Below are 14,864 nucleotides of genomic sequence, written 5' to 3'. Positions count from 1 at the left end.
GACATAGCCCCATAGACGGCATGCTCAGCACAGCAGTGCACTACGCAAACATGCTCAAACTAGTTAAAACATGCCCTTGAACTGGAACAAAGCTTAGCAGGCACTGGGCACACTCCCCTGCTCAGCTCAACAGCATGGCATGCAAATAGGTGCTGCTGAGCTCCAATGTGCTTAAAGAGATACAAACACGTCCCTTTTTATGTCTGCTAACTCTTCTGTGGACACCAACACAGTTTTGGGGCTACACAGATGTGATCTGCGGGCACGGATATCCATTTTTGCTATTCATTAACCCCAGCTCATTTGCATACAGATCCGTGCACACAACCAGGATACATTATTGCAGACCCTGCCTCCTTAGCAACCACAGAAATCTGACATTGTACATACTCCATGCAAGGCCCTATAATGCCTTATTGTCACATATTTTATTTTTTTTTTTCATTTTTACACTTTTAAATATTTTCTTTTTTAATAACGGCATGTTTCTGCACTGCTGTACACTGCTCAAACGTAATATGAGCATTAAAAATATATATTTTACATTATTTTCCATTACTTTTTTGACTCCCAGGCCATAATTGTGCACATATCTGTGTCTGCTATTCTATTTCTGTCCTTCTAACTGGGTTTTTACAGCCCCTGTTCATTTTTTTATCTCATGTACATGGAGTTTTTCAGTGTACACTTCAGACACCAACATGGCATTTGCACTAATGCTTATCTGCTTGCTGGATAACTCCAACACCCTCATTTGCATGCAGTTCACCTGCTTATGAGGTTATTTGCATGCCACGGACAGTTCCATGTTCGCACACTCATGCATGCCCCTCAGCTCCATTTACTGGATGGCACGGCTGCTTACTTCCATGTAAGGTCTGTGCCACTGTGCCTACATGGAAAATTAATCCATGTGGGCTTTATTGAATCCCCCATGTTGTATTTTGTATTAAAGGATTGGTCTTGTACATTAGTTAACATAATTTTATTTTTATAGCATGGTAGTTGAGGTAACGTGTTGTGTGTGTGTGTGTGTGTGTGTGTGTGTGTGTGTGTGTGTGTGTGTGTGTGTGTGTGTGTGTGTGTGTGTGTGTGTGTGTGTGTACATATGCATGTGCATGTTTGTATGTATACAGAAGTAGGCATGCTTTATATGCATGCATGTGTGTAGCTGTAATGTGAGACTGAAGGATTAATGGTTCAGCATTATTAACAGCAGAGTGAACTCCATCCTAACAATGCAGCTCTTTAATACTGATATAACTCAGTTTCTTTACACAGTCCTCCTATACAATATAGCTATCTCTGAATTGTGCCATTGCTTTTATTCATGCTCAGCTATACTGTGTATGAGGATAGAATGTAACAACATACCATTTTTGTCATATCAGCATTCATTCATTCCTGGATAGGGATCTAGCCTTTTCTCTGGTTTAATCTGCACACTGGCCTTAATTAGGATTATCCAGCTTACTGAGTATCACCCTATGTCAGCAACTGTGTAACAATACTGATTTAGGCTTTTCAGCTTTTTGGCTAAGATCAGTCCTGGGCTTCTTAAAGGCTTTGTGTGGAAATTTTTACTTGAAAGATTTCTGCATCAATTTAAGCCTTTCCCATTCAGAGATTGCGCTACTGCTAAATTCTTCTCTTCATGACCTCAGGATAATGAGTGATCCTGTGGCAGAAGTTCTTGCTAATATGGCTGCCCAAGACAGTAGGTAATGCAAATATTCATATGCCCCTCCACGCAGAAATTTCCACAGATACCAATTTGATTGGCTGAAAGACTAAATCATGCATTCGAGTAAAATCTTACACTAGGAGGAGAATGTGACCAGTGCAAAAACACAAGAGTTACCCATACATTCCTATCCAGATTTTGCAGTACAGGTAAGCTCGGTGAAGATGTTCGAGCTGAGAGAGTGGTATTAGTCTGTGTATGTGCTTGGACTTCCCTGTATGTGTGTCTGTTGGGCTTGTATGAGATTGCATGAATGGCTGTGTGTATGTGTGTGTGTGTGTGTGTGTGTGTGTGTGTGTGTGTGTGTGTGTGTGTGTGTGTGTGTGTGTGTTTGTGTGTGTGTGTGTGTGCATGTGTGTGGGAGGGGCCCACTTGCGGGGTTAGATAAGTAATCAATTCTCTTGATGTGTGCATGTGAGCATTGCTTTCTGCATGTGAGTGTATGACTGAGTAATTCTGTGAGTGTGATCAAGTATGGGACGGCTTATTTGTGAGTGTGTGTGTGTGTGTGTGTGTGTGTGTGTGTGTGTGTGTGTGCGTGTGTGCGTGTGTGCGTGTGTGTGTGTGTGTGTGTGTGTGTGTGTGTGTGTGTGTGTGTGTGTGTGTGTGTGAGTATAGGATGTTCCCTTGTTAATTTGACATATAGGTCACTAGGGAGAACCTTAGCATGGTTAGGTGTAACAGCACTAGTGCTTTCTTTGGAGATCTGTCTCTGAAGCATTTTCTTCATGATTGACTAAACCACTTTGGGCAGTTGGCATAAGCAGTGACTCCGTGAGCATGTTTTTAAATCCTAGGTAGTGCTTTTAGTCACTGATATTCATGAATGGTATTTCATAAGGGAAAACGATATGTGAAGTCAGTCCAAAAAATCTTTTATTTGTATTTGTAAAAGCAGTGAAATTTCATTAACTTATGTATAAAACTGGGATTGCTACCTCACTGCAGATTACATTAATGGTCATTATTTTTGAACAGAAATACTTAGGATTGTTAATATTTAATGCTTTGACTTAACAAAGGTACTGCCAAGGATTCAGATCACAATTTAGTGGTTACAGCATATGAAAAGCATTTTGTTTACATGATGTATATACAGGCAAGATTATCATTAAAAAGTGTTCTGAACATTCTCTTTCAAACCATTTTCAGATGTCATGATTTTTTTTCTGACTATTTCATAGTATTCCGTCCAAGGAAACCACTATGTGTAACACTGCATCATTTATCTTACAAGGGCATTTTGTCTGAAGCAATAATTAAGCAAAGATGCAACATGCATGAAGTTTTTTAACACACCTAACCACAGTGGAAATGTGTTTCTCTTTTTATAATTTAAGTTCTCCGATTATTAGTTTCAGTCATTGTGCATTGCCCTGCATTACAAAAATTCCCATGAGGGATTTTTTGCAGGTTTGCCACATGATTGTTTCCAAATGATGATTTATTGTGAGCCTCCCCTTTCTGAGTGAAAGCTAAAAATGAAGATCTGAGGCTTTTATTCCCAGGATGACATCTTTTACCACATGGGAATGTCTTGCTGGGAAATTGTCTCAAAGCATGTACTTTATTTGCTTTCCTTGGATATTGTGGTCTCCAATAGATTAACCTTGAAAAATGTTCTTCTCCTTCAATATGTGCAATAATATTCGTTTTGCCAATTCTGCATGTAGTGCATGCCAGTGTTCATTAAAAACATATATCTTTTTAGTTTATCATTGCGATTGACCTTGCCGGTGGGGAAACCTATGTCTCTTTTCATACCGTTTTAGTGATTATCTTTGTAACTTTGTAAAATTCGTTTGACTACAGTCTGCATTATTTATATATATATATATATATATATATATATATATATATATATATATATATGTATGTATATGTGTGTATATATACATAGTTGTATGTATGTGTAGATATGTGTATATATATATATATACACACACACACACACACACACACACACACACACACACACACACACATATATATATATATATATATATATATATATATATATATATAAATATATCTACACACACACACACACACACACACACACACACACACACACACACACACACACACACACACACACACACACACACACACACCCAGATAGATTGATAGATAGATAGATAGATAGATAGATAGATAGATAGATAGATAGATAGATAGATAGATAGATGTGCATATGTATGTATGGGTGACATTAATTTAATCCTCAAAGGCATTGATTACATGTCAACTTTTATGGTAACTTTCATCAGTTGTGGAAGTATTCAAATTATATTGCAGTCAATATTTAGCAGGCCAGCTGTAGTATAATTCAGGTAGTCTCCTCCTTTCTTCGTAGTTGTGTGACCATGGAGTAAATTTAATTAAGTTATAAGGTTATGGGTGTAGACCTTTCCTTTGGGGAAGTGTGGACACAAAGCTTTTCTAAGTTTTTGGTGATGACAAATTTAAGATGCTCGTTTATATTTGCAATCATTTCTTGTAGATCTTTTGTACCAATCAATGTAATTGTTAATGAACTTGCTCAATGTGTTTTCCTCGATGGAAGTTCATTAACAATTATTAAGAATAGACTCGTGTAGATAAAGAAAAAATATATATGTATAAGTATATTTACTTATGTATCTCTGATATTTCAACTTTACCCAGCTGAAGTCACTGGAGGTTACATCTTATCAGAACAATCAGTAAATATAATATTATAAAACTTTAACAGTCAAACTGGATGCATCTTTAAAAATATAAATGAATAAAACCCCAAAACTTTCTGGAAGAACCAAAAAATATCAGCCATTTAACAGAGGATCGGAGGTCCTGACATGAACTGTAAAACAATTTCCATGCTCACTTTTCAGTAAGATAACATTTCAGGTAGGCAGTAATTTAAGGAAAGCCAGAATAAGCCATGGAGACAATGAACTATAATGGGTATATAAGGGTCTTGAAAGTATATGATGCTTGGCAATAAGCCAAGTTGTCCTGGGAGATCTTCAAGGGGCTGTTAGGTGGATATTAATGGGAGTTCAATGGGTTGGAGAGGTGAAGGGGTTAAACGGTGGGAGGGTTGATTGGAAGGAAATGAGATAAGGGTGGGAGGTGCTTAAGGGATTTAGATGAGTGTAGCTGAGTAAGTAATCACATTTTGGCGTGAACTTGCTAAGGGTAAGTGACGCTCGATATGACCTGTGGGTATTCCTGGGGAACAGGTAGGCCTTGGGTTGCTGGTTGGTGTCGGTTGAGGAAATGTGGGTTGTATAAAGGTAATTAAACATATTTTTTTGTGTGTTTTCTGGCAAGGTTGTCCCCGTTGGGCTACATGATTTTGGCACTGTGTAGGGTGCCGATGGCTTTGTCCTTAGGGGATTGGGTGTGTTTTCCCCTGTCCCCTATGTGGTACATGTCCATGTGGTTTCTGGGGTCGTATTGTTTGGTAGTCTAGTGGTTTGAATGGGAGCTGCGATCATGCATGGTACAGCTACTCTGTTGGTATTTCGGCATGGGGGGGGGGTGTTGAGTGCTTTGGGCAGTGGCCAGTGTGGGTTCATTTTGTTGCATGGGGAGGGAGCTCTGCTTATAATAAAGAAAAGAAAGGAATGCTCTGGGGAGGTTCATCGGCTACCTCGAGGTTAGGATGGTGGTGGCTCTCTAGTCCATTGGTGCGGAGGGTGGTCTGTCTGCTGTCACCTTTTTTTCTCCTTTCTGGTTTGTTCTCGTTCATGGGGTAGAATCCATGGCATTTCCTGTGCTAAGGGTGCATTGCGGGTGGTTTTCACGGGCTTGCTTGAGACATGTGGGGTTCTTGGGAGTTGTGGCAAGTCAGTTTACTAATGTAATAATTAACAGATCAGGAAGACTGTATGCCATGAGTCTAAAAGCAAGGACACACATTTCAAAACAAATGCTCTGAAACAGGTTCTCTTTCTTCTTCCGTTGTATGAATTTCTAGGAGACCTTCATTATAAAAGCTTATTATAACTTTAAACATTTCATTTACTGCTTTTGTGACTCATGCGTGTATAAATATAGGATTTAAGATGTTTATTAAAATTGTTTTTCTTTGGATTACAATTACATTCTTAAAATGTTACTGACTGCAAATTGGGATTAGTTAACTATCTGGATGTATTCACATTACTTTTAATTTCCATCTGCCTACCCTATGACAAATTATGAAAATGTGCATCTGTTATTTGTTCACTTGTGCTGTTTTCAAAGGAATAAAGATGGTACTAAGATGACAACAAACTAAGGTTCCCATTGAATGTTCAGGTTCATGCTTCGTCTTCCCTAGCAGTTGTGGATGACTATTGAAAGAAGGGGTTTGGCTGGCTTTGGGAGTTGTGGAGGTTGTGCTCTTGCAACAACTATTATGTGTAGAGATGTACAGTCATGGCGAAAGTGGAGAGGCTAGAGTTGAAAGCCAGTTTAACAGTTGATGGGAAGGGTAGTTGCAAACTTGTCCTGAAGTAGAATTGTTTTACAGTTTACTGGAACTATTTTATGGAAGTTTGCTGTGTTGCAGGACAAGCTGTGATGGGTGCAGTTTGTTGCCAAAATGGATGCTAGTGAGTTTTGGACTTCTCATCCTTTGAATGTGTCTGGTACCATGGGACCTTTCATTCAGGCTTTTGTTTGGTGGGGTGGGTAGGGTCCTTAGGCCATTAGGGTTGGAGATCCATATATTTTGGCATGGTCTGGGTACTTGTTGGGGTCTGTTTCAGAGGCTTGACAGGGGTGTTTCCCCTTTGGTTCGGGGGTTGAATCTCAGGCCGGCATCAGCATTCATTGGTGGCAAGGGTGTTTATAAGGAATTTCAGCAGTCAGAGAGGTTGAAAAACCTGCAAATTTATTTTTGCAGGCTTTAGACTGATAGTGTGAGGCTTGCCGGAGGTAACACTGTAGTCTGCACATGCGTGTGTGGATGAGGGAGGTGGAGGTGCCGGGACAAGTGCTAAGCATGTATACGCAAAAGCAGTGCAATGTTTGAAGCATGGTTCTTTATGTGCTGACCTCATAATACATAAGAACCATGAAATGCACATATATCTGGCTTGTTGAATGAAAGCATAGCACAGTTGTGCTTTAGCAAAGTCTGACTTCAGCATTACTTTAAAATATCAACTAATCTTCTTCTTCTTCTTTCGTCTTTTCCCGGTTAGGGGTCGCCACAGCGGATCACCTTGTCCGCACATTGAATGGCAGTGGAGTTTTACGGTGTCGAGTTGCCAGCCCGGCGCCCAACCTTCCACAGAAGGCACACTCACATGCACACCTAGGGCCAGTTTAGAGTGTCCAATCCACCTGCAGCATGTCTTTGGGATGTGGGAGGAAACCGGAGCACCCGGAGGAAACCCACGCAACCACAGGGAGGACATGCAGACTCCGCACAGAAGGCACCCCAGCCCTCTTGCTGTGAGGCGGTAAAATATCAACTAATAATAATAATAATGAATGATTTCTGACCCAGCTTATAATCATCTTATCTTAATTGGCTCAGATAAATATGTGCAAAATGTTTGTTTTAGTGCTAGGATTCCCAAAGAAACATCAGGAAATAAACTCTTCATTTCATAGAGCATAATGCCTGCAAAGTAAGCTCTGTACATAACTGGTTATAAAGAAAATAATGTTTCTTTGATATACTTTATTAAAATTTTCAGTTAAACTAAACTGAAACCCTCTGGCATAAGAGCAGCATCTAAATGAACAGAAAGAAACTGAATGTCACAAAACATATATTGTATGCAGTCCTGACCACAAGCCTTAAAATGCAGAGTTAATGTGACTCTTTGTAAAAGAGACCGACATTCATAGATTACAGCCCAGCAGCCCTCCTAAGCCCTGTTGAGAAATACTAATGTGCCAAGACATAGCATTGATCAGAAAGCATGTGGATAGGGGACTCTGCATTGGTGTTTTTGCTATTCAGTGTTGGGGTGATTGGCTGGGTTATTTTTGGGGGCTGATCGGTACCTAGGAATAACAATGGCTTTCGCACATGGGTGTACCATTTGGGCATACCTCTCGGCTGTTACTGGAACTTTTACACCTCATGCTGCTGAGCAGATACATTACTGGGCATGAAGGATTGGGTTTGAATTTAAGAATGGGGGAGGAGGCAAGGTGTAACAGGTAGGGGGTATGCTGACTGCCGTATAGTTATATTAATACGTTATTTGTAAATGGGGAAATGTTGATTCATTTTAATATTCAGTTGCAATATGTATATCTGTTGTGGTTTCATGGTAAATCACATTGTCTATGGTGTGTGGGGTCCTGAGTTCGAGTCTAGCCGAGTCTGTTTATTTAGGAATTATGGCAGACATTTGAGCTTAGTACTTCATACCCTTCAAAATTCATGCTAATAGATAGTCTGTTAGTCTATCAACCTAAGCCTTGCTCTTATATTTTGGGCCCTTGTCCCACTTTTACTGATGGCTTTGTCCAGACTGGGGGCTTTAAGAGCTTGAGAGCTATGGTTGTGTTATAAGGGGGCATTGGTTTCTCAAGGTTTGTGTCTAGCCACGGTGAGTCAGTGGGGTGCTCTTGGTTCCACTCCACTGCTGTACGTTTGGCTACTTAAGTTACATATACTATTGGGTATGGTTTGGGTTACATCTGAGGTGAGAAATAGTTTTCTGTGAGCTCGCTGACCAGTGGGGGATGCAGCAGGTGCCTTTTTGATGCTGGCTGAGCTTCGTCTTTATCTGATGTTTGGAGGTGATCCTGCAGCCGCAACTGGTTCTATCAACCTTTTAAGTTTGTAAGAGGAATATTTAAAATACTACCTGACTGTACTTAGTAAGCTGTTAGTCAGCTATGATTAGGTTTGCTGCATTGTGTTCATTTGTTCCATATTGTGTTGGTTAGTGTACATCATTTGGAGATGGAAGGTTAAGAGCTAGTCTTATGGTTTTACAATATAAGTTAGCATGGCTTATACAGGGCACTAACTGAGGTGGTCTGGAATTGCAAGGTTACCCTGGTTGTGGATATTGATAGGTCCCTTCATGTGTGGGGGTTTAGTTTTCACATACTCAATGGGTAGTTCAATTTATCTTGGATATTTGGTAGGGTCATTGGAAGCATAGTTTCAGTTATGGCGGCTTCATCATAGATGTGAGTGGTGGTGGATAGGTTGTCTTTGAAGATGTCTTAGAATGTGTGTTAAGTATTTTGGATGCCTGCAGTTCTGAAGGTTGGTACTATGAATGCAGAAAACACATGAAAAAGCCTTGAAATTAGTATATTAAGTTCTATAGCTGGGTGCTATAGCACTCTGAGTAATATTATGCTTTAATTTTCATCCTGGTATTTGTGTTTAGGTAAGAATATTGTCAGAGTCACATTTCATTCTCAAAATGGTGGTGTCTCACCTATCACTGGCAAATCTTTGAGGACTGAAGTTCAGATAATGATAGACATTTGAGTTTCACATTTCATACATTGACGTGATCCCCGGGGTGAATTTGCTATCTTCAATCCAATTATCAAGGTTCCTTTGAAGAGGGCCAAAGAGGCTTGAAATGTATGGGCAGTCTATTCCAGTGTCTGGGGAGTTGCTGGGTTAGGAATCTATCCCTCCAGCGTGGTTTGTTCATGTTGACGACAAGGTTTAGATTGTTGGAGCGTGTGGCTCTGATGCTTTTAATATATTCCACTGGTAGTTAAATTTATCTTGGGGTATTTGATAGGTTCATAGAAAGTATTGCTTCAGTTATGTCTGCTTTGTCATAGATTGGCATGTCGGTGGCACATTCCTTCTCGGGTTGGCAGAATAGATTGTCCTTGAAGATGTCTTGGAACATGTTATGTATTTTGGATGTTTTACATGTCTTTTCTTTCTTGCAGATGGGGTCTTAGAATGCTGTGGCTTTAGTTTGGAATATGTGGGTATAAGGTGGAGCCTTCTTGTCCCTATTTGAAGGTTTAATTTTGTCTTTTTCTTTGTAGATGATGGTGTGCCGAGTTCCAGTGGTGAGATAAAGTGAGTTCGCAGATGATCATGCTTTGGTGTCAAATAAGCGGTGGGGTCATTGGGTGAGTAATCAGAAATGGATAGGTTAAAAGGCAAGCACAGTGATTCAGAAGAAGAAGAAAGAAGCACAACTAACTTTTTGTTTACTCTAGAATAAGCAGTATGTTTTATGACCTCATTTGATTGTCATAGTGAGAATGGTTCTGCTGCATGTTGAAATCTGAATGCATGTTTCAATGGAAGTCCTGATCACTTGGATGGGCACATTGAGGTTACAGATGGAATGCTGAGTGAGTAACAATCAATGCCCTGATGGAAATGGACTTGAAAGGAAATGTTTTTTGTTTTGTAGATGTGTTGAGTGCTGAAGAGGCTATAGGGTAGTAGGTAATTTTATTCAATGGCTATTAAGTCACATTACAGTTGGAGCAGTGGTGATTTCTTGCAAATGTAGGACATGTTTATTTGGCCTGTTTGAGTAGGTTACTTTGGTAGGGTTAATAGTTGATGTAGTTTAATTTCTACATGCGGGATGAGGTTGGCATGTTACTAATCTTGTGTTGACCAGGTGGCATAGAGCATTTTTCATTCTGGTGTAATCTAGTTTTGACCTGTGGTGTAGGGCAATTTCAGTTTGGTATATTGTTGGTGGCATTCAAGGGTATTTATAGATTAAAGAGGGGTCAGACTGCTAAAGCCATTATGGGGTTTAGGTGCCTTACTTTTGATATGGGTAGTTGGTGTTGGCAAGGTTGTTGTTACATGGCATTTTGAAGTTTCTCAGGTTTTGTATATCATTGAGCAAGTAAAAGGCATTGCTTGGGAAGCGTGATATGTAATTGCTTTAATTTGGTGGTTGAGGTTGAGTATTCTTGCTCCAGTGACATGTGATGCTTTAGTAAGCATTAGGTAATTGCCAGGGGCTGGTAATGTCCTGGTAATTATTGTACACTGAATGATGTTTGGCCTTATACCCTAAGGGTGGCTAGCTGATGGAAGTTGGTGGTAAGGGGCAACAGCCTTGTCAGGCTGGTGGCAGAGAAGAGGGACAGGCTTGCCCTCTTCTGTTCCCCCTCTGGTGTCTGGTGGTACATTTCAAGGAGTTTTGTTCTTATTTGGTTTGAAGCTATTTCAGTGAATGGTTTATGAAGCTTCATAAGTAAAGTAATTGAGCAAAGCTATGGATGCTGCTTACTGGGTCAGATGAAAAGGTACGCTGTCCTGATTATTGTTATAAGGATGTTTATAAGTAAAGTAAGCGAGTGAAGGTATGGACGCTGCTTACTGGTCAGGATGAGCAGGTACGCTGTCCTGATTAACATTGCAAAGATGTTTATGCTGTGTTTAGAATTGACTACACTATGTCCAGTTTGGTAATCAAAGTTATGTTATGGAAGTTTTAATAAAGGTCGTCAAATGTCATTCGGTGTGTTGTGTTTATTGAAGGGGACAACCTTGCATTGTTGTTATGAACTATGTGTTGAAACAAACTTTGCCATTGTTAGAGTAGTGGAAGCAGGTAAATATAATAATTCATATCTGATGTATGCAAATAAAACAAAATTTCATCCTACTGAATCAAGATTTCCAACAAAATAACATTAAGATCATAATCCATAGATGTGCAAGTGCTACAGTTCTTCTTTCTTAGTGATTTTGATGCTTTTCTATGCTACTTCAAGTTACATACTTTTTACAATAAGCTGACTGAGCTTGCCTTCCAAAATTATAGTCAGACTGTAAAAGTTTCATGCTGTCTGACCCAAGCTCAGCTTGATGTACTCTTCTATAATGCTATCTGATATCCATATGAAATAAACCAAAACCTTTTCCGCTTGGATTTTGGGTATAATTTAGATGGAGATACAAAAATAAGTGAATGAAACTGCCAATATATAACTACACAACTAAAATACATTTTCCTCCTCTGCAACTGTTTAGTCCCCTGACACTCTTCAACTTTCCCATTTCCATGACAGTTGTTTACTTATTTATATTTTTGAATGGAGTAATGTGCTAAAAACAAGGGCTGATTTCGGACATTGCACAAAAAAAAAAAAAAAAACACAGATGTGTATAAGAATTTTTATTTTAAATTAACATAATTTGGAATAACCATACATCAGAAAGTACAAATAGCATATATAAGAATATAAAATGCAGGTCAGAGATTCTGTGTCAATAAGAAAAGGGAAATTTTGATGAACATAACATCGCTGATAACCTAAAGAAAATATACAAATCATATAGTATGTATATATTTTTTTACAAACAAAATAAAATGAAAAGGAGTATCTGAAATGATTATGCACGTAAGCAATTACAATTTGTTGTACTGAGATTGATCTAGTGGTAAATTAAGAGGTGTGTGAAGCAGGCTAAAAAGGAAAAAAATCAAAAAAGAAAAATATTTGCAAAAATAGCTGTAACTAGTTAAGTAAGAACTTGTAGGCTAAAATGTTTCATATAGAGACTGAGAGACCTAATGATGAAATGAGACCCACAGAAACAAAAAGGATGGGTTTTGGATAGGTTTTGCATACTGAGAGAGTGTCTGAAGTTTTCACACAATAGCTGCTCTATTAAAACCAAATTAATATGCTTTATCTTTCAGGTATTCTTGTAGCTTAGCTTGGAAATATACATAAACAAATTATTTTTAAGTAGTATATTAGTAGATATTCCTCTAATTTAGAACCAGTAAGAGAAAAAAATGTTACTATAAGTAATTTGATAGATGCTGCTCTGAGCAGTAGGAACATTTTGGCATGGATGAAAAGAGATATTTGGAGTATTTTAAGAAGTATTTTTTCAGCTAGTAATAGGAAAGACTCTTGTTTAAGCAGTTAAATAGTAAATGGCCAAACATGATATAGGCTTGTTCAAGAAGCAGCAGGCTTTGGAAAGGATGTAAGAGTGTTTTTTTTGTAAAAGGGACGAGAAAGACAAATCAGTTAATTGTACTGTCATTTGATACAGCAATGAAGATGAGCAGGTATACTACAAATGCAAACTGGCAATGTCCACTTGAATAAAAAAGCTTTTATTCCCAAGAAGTATGATGAGCGCTTTCGTGTATAAAATATACGCTTCTTCAGATCTCAAAAGTCAGTTTTCTATCAACCTGGGTGCTGAAGTCCCTCATGACTGATTGTGTGCTTAATGCCTTATTATCAATGTGATAATTTGTGGGGATGTCATTCTCCCCAAAAGGGATGATGATGCATTTTTTGGCATTCAGTTTGAGGCCATGTTTCTGGCACCAGTCATTTGTTTGGGTGAGACCCTCTTGGAGGATGTCCACATCACTAGAGAAATTGATGACAGAACTCAGCTTGCAGTCATCTTCTAACCTGGTCAGCCATAACCCACTAGATTTGGTCTGCACCTCTGAGAAGTATATCCCAAACAGCAGAGGCCCCAAGACCTTTCCCAGGGGCTCACTGCTTGTTATGGGTCTACTACTTGAGGTGGCTTCTCCTATTTTGACTAGGTGGGTTCTATCAGTGAACCAGTTTGCTACCTATCTGAAAACATATGGAGTGATGCCTAGTTGAGAGAGTTTATCTATTATACCTGAGTGGGGAATAGTATCAAAGGCTTTGGCCAGGTCAAGGTAGGTGATGTGCATCCGATCATCTTCCCCTTGTCTATGGGTTTGGTGACTGCCTCAAAGAAGTCGACCAAATTTAGCAGGCATGACATCCCCTTTACAAAACCAAACTGTGTGAGATCAAGTGTCTGGAGGCTGCCAATGTCCTTGTTAATGAGGTCCATGATAATCCGCTCCATGGCCTTGCAGATCAGGCTAGATAGGCTGATGGGTCTATATTTTCCTGGATTGGTGAATGCTCCACCTTTGTGCAAAGGGGTGACAGTAGCTGTCCTCCAGTCAGCTGGGATGAAGCTGGTACTCAAGGTTTGGTTGAATAGGGGTGGCTAATGGTGCTGCAAGTTCCTGCTTGAGATCATGTAGGATGCACCCTAGGATGTTATTGGGTCCCATGGAGGCTGTATTATTTGCCTTTGTGAGAGCAGTGATGACTTGCTCCCTAGAGATAAGGGGAGGGGGGCAAGTATTGGGAATGTCCTGTTTTACTGATGGGGGACAGAGGAGTGAAGTTTTCACTGAACCTGTCTGCCAGCAGGTTGTGTATATCTACAGGGTTTGTGTATGTGGCACCCTTGACCACTAGTTCTGAGCGGATATGGGTGCTTCTCTTGAGATTGTGGACATATGTGAAGAAAGCCTTGTGATAGACTTTAGTAGATGTGGCCAGTTTGGATTCAAAGTTTGCTTTGGAAGATTTCACTAGTGCTCATATTTGCTTGTTCAGGCTAAGGAGAGATTGCTTCGAATTAGACAGCTTTTCCTTCGTGGTCCTGGACAGCAATTTGTTCCTTTTATTATAGAGTTTATTTATTGTAGATGTCCACCAGACAGGTTTACTCTTCCTTGAGAAGGGGGATTTTTTCCTGTCTGGTATTCCTGATTCCATGCAGCTATATAAATGCTCATATAGTACTTTGGTGTAGGTTTGTACATATGTGCCAGTTCCTGTGGAGGGGGCTGTGACGCTGTTTATACCTTCCCTCAGGAGGTTGTAATCAGCTTTGGAGAAGTTTTTTTATTTGACTCTAGCTGGGGGGGGGGGTCGGGGGAGATGGTGACTTTGAAAGTGACTGCTTTGTGGTCAGATCTTACCAGGGATGATGAGACTGTAGGGGTGTTGCAGTATTTACTCATATTAGTTAATACCAAGTCCAAGATATGTTCACCTCTTGTCGGGGTGTCAACCAAATGGTCCAAAGCATTTGCATTGACAAAAATCAAGGAATCTCTGGGCATTTGTGTTTTGGCATGAGTATTTCTTCCAATCTATGGTTGGATACTTAAAGTCACCCATGATCAAGGTAAAGGACTGAATTTTGATCTCCACCTCCTTTTGTTTTGCTGCCATGGTTTGTGGTCTGAATGAATGATAGGATGAGTAACCTGGTATGGCTTGGGTGCTCTCCACAGCTTTGAAACAGGTGTCTGTGACTTCACAAATTTCAGTTTCTTCCAGGGTTAAGTATGCTTGCAATAAGTGCAATTTCATGTTTAGACTCCTAGTGTTCAGC

Source organism: Protopterus annectens, chromosome 1.part0 (genome assembly GCF_019279795.1).
Source record: "Protopterus annectens isolate FY-2018-M chromosome 1.part0, PAN1.0, whole genome shotgun sequence".
In the NCBI taxonomy this organism is placed as follows: Eukaryota; Metazoa; Chordata; order Ceratodontiformes; family Protopteridae; genus Protopterus; species Protopterus annectens.
Note: the sequence above shows the minus strand (reverse complement) of the source record.